This window comes from Benincasa hispida, chromosome 11 (genome assembly GCF_009727055.1).
Source record: "Benincasa hispida cultivar B227 chromosome 11, ASM972705v1, whole genome shotgun sequence".
NCBI lineage: Eukaryota > Viridiplantae > Streptophyta > Magnoliopsida > Cucurbitales > Cucurbitaceae > Benincasa > Benincasa hispida.
The window spans coordinates 31968018-31974774 of record NC_052359.1 but is presented as its reverse complement, the minus strand read 5'-3'; positions in this window follow the sequence as shown (position 1 = coordinate 31974774).

The following is a 6757-nucleotide window of genomic DNA, read 5'->3' as shown; positions in this document are numbered from 1 at the left end:
CCAAAATCAAATTTTAGACAAAAAGTAATAATGTACCCCTAACCATTATTTATTTGCAACGATTTTTAGGTGAGTTCAGAATATGTACCTAGGGACAGTCAGATACTCCTTCACTTAAACAAACAAATTTGACCAAACACTATCCTCGGAATAACTCTTATTCCTATTATCTTCGGAATAACTCTTATTCCTATAGTCGTCTAGTTATCATTTTCGGTCAAGTATTTTACCAATAACTTAGATAACTCTTTAAGGTGACCCGCCATTTTCAGATCCTATAGGACGGTATAATTGCCTCCGAAATAGAAGACAACTTCCAAGACAAGACTATAAGACCCTCTATCATTTTACTAGAAACATGTGTTGTTCTGAATCCTATGTTACAACCTTCTGAGGGGATAGCCATCGCTAAATAAACTAGCAAAGGGCCCCTAAAGCAAACTAGCAAGCGCAACATAGGAATCTCATGGTTCAGACTAATGGAGGAGACCGTAGGATATATTGACACATATCCTTCACCCACTTACTATGAACTACTTCCTTCGTTTACCTTGATATTGACTCATACAAAACACTCTCCGAAGGGAGGTCACTCTTAGGGTAACACGAAGTGTCATATGAATCTCACGGTGTAAATTATGTGGAGACGTGGTTGTTGAAATCATATATATGTATAATAGACTTATATAAACAACTTCCTCTTATTCACCAAAATCTAGATTTAAGCTAAAAAATACTTTCCGAATGGAGGTCACTTTCAGGGTGACACGAAGTACCGCTTAAATCTGGAATTGTGAACTCTAAGAGACGTAAAGAGCTAAAAATAACGTATCGTATATGTTATTAATCTCCCACTGAAGTATTTCTAATAACTTATATATAGAGTTAATTATAAACTTGCCACTTAAGTGATTTTATATTGAGATATATTTTATACTTAGGTTCTTTTTGGCTAATAAAACAACCTAAGTCTATGTGTTTAATCCAAGTATAACTCTAATAATTGGATTTTAAGCTACGATGATCATAAGTGATAAACTATATTTTATTACTCACATCACTCATGAATCTCATAAAACCAGTTAACAACACTCAATAATCGACCATAATCCCCAGGTGAGGAGGTATTTCCATAAAACCGTCAACTTAAGTACCCCCAGCCTTAAACAAGATTATATACCAGTTGGAGTTGATGTAACCTATAGGTTTTTTAAGTTTTAACAATTAAAACAAGTGGTCAACCTACGTGAGCATGCAGTTTGTTGTTATGGATTTTAAATGTCTAACCCAATTTTATAACCATTTATAAAACTTTTTATAATGCTAAACATCCATAACATACATAGAGGGCATTTCAACCATTTAATATAATATTTATATTAAATACGAAGAAACCTTAACATGCATACATATATATTATAACAATTATAACATACTTTCAATGCATGTATACATGCTTCCTATGGTGGGATTTAAATCTAAATGGCATTCTATATGCACATATAAGATTTAATTTAATTATAACATACATCAAATGCCATAAATAATAAACATAGACTAATATGGTTTTAGTTTGGCAAAAAAACAAGCAAACAGAAGCACTATTATTACAAAACAGCTTTCGAGCAGTCCTAGACCACTCGAACCGCTCCAAAACGAACTTAAGTAGCTTGAACCGGACCCGAACCATCTGAACCTGACCAGCCAAGAACCATTCAAAGTTGAACCAGACCAGACCACAAGAGAACCGATCAGAACCGGTAGCCCTTGCACATGTTCAACACCTCGTTAAGTCTCATCGTTAGTAATGACGACCATCGTCTAGCATTTTGCCAGATTGTTTTAGTAAATCTTGATTGTTTATTGTGCGCGAAAAGGTAAATGATCGTTTAATGCCATCGCATAGCAATTCAACGCATTGCCCAGCTGCCGCACAAAGGTATGCAGTCGCGTGGTGCTATCGCAAGCAACTTAATGCATCACCTAGCTCCCGCATAGAGAAACGATTGTGCGTAGTGCTATCGCATAGCAACTTGACGCATCATTTAGCTCCCGATCAAAGATAAACGATCGCTCAAGGCTATTCGTATAACTCTTCATCACTATCGCTTAGTTCTATCGTATAAAACCAAACGATCGCTTATCACCATCATCTAGCACTGCATGTCATAGTTTAGTATCCGTCGTACCTTAAACGATCGCTTAGCTCTATCGTATACAACATCATTGTGTCGCTCAACATCATAGGTAAGTGATTTGTTTAGTTCCATCGCATAGAAACTTCAACACATCGCTTAGCACCTCTATGTCTACCCGACGCTTAGCTCCGCATCTAGACGATCGCTCAGTATTATCGTGTAGCACTTCATCCATCGCTTAGAGCGCATCATTGCTAAACGATCGCATAATACCATCATATAGTAAATTCAACGTATTATTTAGTTCCCACGCCAAAAGCTAAACGATTGCATAATGCTATCGTATAGTAAATTGAACGCATCGTTTAGCTCCCGTAGGTACACGAACATCTAGGTTCAACATCACAACGACCAACGTCCATTACTATACGATCGTCTAGCATTTCTTCACATTGTATAGCGTCTGGAGCTAGTTGAACGTTTAGCACTGGAACCTCAGCGAACGACAAGAACAGAGGCTGATTTTTCTGGAACTTCAACCGGCCTCTTCACTTGTTTCTTCGATTAATAGCTTAATTTCAAACTCTAATGACTCAAATAAATTACAGACTCTTGGAACACATTAAAGCCTCATTAAGCAAGAGCCAATTAAAAATTTAAATGAGAAATTAAGAGAATTAAACTGCCAAAACTCAGAAAATATATCAGTGCACCAGTTTCATTTCTCATATAAAACACCCATCAAACCAAAATTAAACATAATTGAATACTTATTTGATACTCTGATACCCTTTATGATTTGTATCAACAGCAGCGGAAGCACAAGGATCATCTAAGCACTCAAATTCACTAATTATTGGCATAATATAAAGCATGCTTCTAAGAAAAAAATGGGTTTCAAGACATACCTCTTGTAGAACTTCTTCAAAGCTCCATCTTCAGCTGCTATCTTTCTCCATATTTGTTTGTAGACCACCTCAAGATCTTCCCTACTATTCTATTGGTGCTCTAGATTGAGTTTTAGACTCAAAACAAGCTTGAATCAAGCGATGAAGGAGAAAAGCTCACTGCTGCAACCTTGTTGAAGAACCATTCTTTCAAACCGAATTTTCTTCTCAAAACTCTATAGATTGCATGTCGATTTTCACTCCAATCTCTTCATTATATTATAGATATCAAATGCAAAGAGAAGAGTTGCATGAGTTTCCAGCTCATGCTTGGAAAGACAAGACCAGATGTTGCTTCATGTGTAAGCTACTTCAAAGATGGATAATGGGAAAATCCATTTTCTTCTATTTTGTGTTTTTTTTTCAATTTTTTTTAATTTTATCTAAACATCAAATTTTAATTTTATTAAAATCTATTTTGATTTTAAAAATGAAAATTTAATTAATTTCATAAATTAATTATTAAATAAAATTTAATTAATATCAAATATTAAATTAATTTTAACACATATCCATTCTTTATATTTTAAATATATAAATCTCCTATTCTGTTTAATTCTAAAATTAAACATATTATATCTATATAAATTATTAACTCCCTTTAATTCTAATTTGAACGTTTCAAACTAACTTATCACGCTATTCTAGAGCAAGTCCGTTACGAGCTAGTAGGGGGACCTCGCGGGACCTCAGATCATGGGCTCCAACGATCTGAGATTAATTGGCTTAACTCATAAGACCAAATTAATCTCCATTCGTTAACTAATGGGTCATTCCACTAAAGCCTATTAGTTGCACTCCCCTCACTATTATTTATATTAGTGTTTGGATTTGGTGTCCTAATTTCTCCCGGAGGTCTTCGTTGTTTTGTAAAGATACACATTTTTCAATGAATAAAATAAGTGTTATTTAATTTCTGGCATTTACTCATATCAATAACACAAAACTCTTTGTATCTTATGTGAACTTAAGCATGTTATATGTGTGATATATAAGGATCTCTGCCTTAAGTGATAACATAAATAGGTTTGTAGTATAAGGATTTAGGTGGATACCTGATACCTGGTGACACTATGATATGACCTCGCTTTTTGCTACTTCTTTTATATTAACAATTATACAAAACTGGAAATGAAACAGCAAACAAGTAATCATTCTTACCCTTAGACTATAACTTTTACATAAAAGGATGATGCATGATATTGCTCACTGCATGCATAATATAACTCTTTATTTCATGATGCATGTGCGATGCTTTCAAAAATAAATATTTTCATCTGCAATATTATAAATTTAATATATCAAAGATGCATGAATAATTGCCATCCTAAGGTGAGTTTTAACTATATGACAAACACTTTGACATATAAGTACCATACATCACATGTGTATAAGCAATAAAAGTTGATGAACCGGGTAAAATTGCCTTAAACACAAAAGAAAGCTAACTATTAAAAAGACAAGGAGTCTCCGGTTTCAAATAGGCGAATCGGTCTTGAACCGCTCGACAAAGCTTGTTTCTCCAACCATATCTCACGTGTACTAAGCACCCGCGATCGCCTACATGATAAAACAAAACTCTTTGCTCTATCGTTTACCATTGCTCCAGAAGTTAACACGATCGTTTAGCATTTACTATTACGATCGTTTAGAAAAAATCCAAAAAACGATCATTTATTTATAATTGGACGATCGTGTACCTTTATAAAGCGATGAAGCCTGAAGTACACCGATCGCTTAGCGCGCTCTGCACAGTGCCGCCTTTCGCGATCGTCTAAGCGACTACGATGTCGCAAAGCACCATCGCCCTAAGCGATTCGGCATGAATACGCACTCACAATCGTTTCTTAGCTAGACCTTGATTGTTACGAAGGGATTATTGATTGTTAAGATTTATCGCTCATACTTCAAGATGTGAAAAAATCGTGCACTAAGGTGTTATAATAAAGTCGGATGATAGTTAGTTATATTTATGTCACAAAGTCAGATCTAGAGAGCACTAGCAGGGCGCCTTCTACTAAACGACGAGCATTGCATGCTCCCACTACGATCACCTACCTCCCGTGCCTATGCGATCGTGCAACCAACGCTACGTGATATGGTAAGCGATCTACCCCATCGCTTAGCATTAGCTAAACGATAGATTAGAAAATACTACACGATTGTCTAGAAAAAACATCTAAACGATCGCTTAGTTAAATCCCAACGATCGTTTACCTGGGCTACACGATCCGACCAACGCTTGGTCCTCTTCTTCGTTGAGAACTGCGTCGCCATGCGCTAAAGCTTCATCACGAACGACTCGACGAACTTGAACTTTTCGAATTACAGACTCGATTGCAATGTCAATTTCGCCCAAAAAACGCAAGGGCCCTTACAATTAACACTTTGTAATATTGAAAGCTTTAACAAAAAGGAAATTTAAAACCTGAAACATACATAAATTCATCCACAAATGTAGAAAACGGTTAACCATAAATTCAGAAATCCACCGCGACTGAAAAATGCATTCAAATTCATATCTTAATTTGGAATATCATAAAAATTGGCTCTGATACCAATTGAAGGAAATCGGAATCGAGATTTCCATGGGCAGCGGAACAAGATTATTCCAAATTACAATCATGAATGAACATATATTTACAGTCGACTTAAAAAAAAACGGTTATACAATTCAAATGTAGAAATTACAGCATGAATACATCAAATGAGCAAGAGAGAAACTCTACGAACAAATGCAGAAGCGTCTCTCCGCTTTGTTGCGCACTCTGATCGCTCAAACAACAGTAACCACGATCGCTCGATCTACACGACCGCAACACTGCACGAACACAACATGAACACTTCGCGCTCGTTCTCAATGATCTCCTCGGTCATGAACTCCTTCGCAACAACAAACTACCTCCACAGCACCACGAACAGCGTCCAGAAAACCTCGACGATGTCGAGTTAAGTTTGACATCAGCAACAAGGCTACCTCGGTATTCTTGGTGTGAGAATCCACACGGTGGGCTCTGTTCAGACTTGGTATGAGGCAGATGAACGGAAGAAACACCGATCGCGTACACGACTGGGCAAGTAAGAGATGGCGGAGACCTATCGTATAGGTCGATGCCCAATCGTGTAGATAAAGCCATGCGATTGTCTAGCAAAAGCTATGCGATCTTTTAGTCTATTGTTTAGCTCGGTCTGTCGCCTACAAACACTACATGATCATTTAACTTGGGCTAGCGATCGTCTAGCAAAACTATGCGATCGTTTAGTAAATAACTGCACGATCGTTTAGCTCTACTTTGTACGATCGTTTAGCTCGCCCAGGCATCATTTAGTAAATCCGAATTTACTTGACGACTAACGCGAGTTTCTTTGCGTCGGAGAGAAAACTCAAAATCCTTTTCAATCTTTTGTAAAAACCTCTTTTGAAAATAAGAAAACCATTCTCCTTTTAAACTCACGGTTACCATGATCCAATAACCACCCACTGGTTTTATTATTTAAAATAAAAAGAATTAATTATCCAATAATTAATATTATTATAAACATAAATGATAACCAACTTATCATACTATATTTATAACCTATAGTTTTAATATTTCATCTCATGAAACATATAAACCATAGTTCTTTTTCTATTCCATATGGTACTTAAATGATAAATCTCATTTACATCCA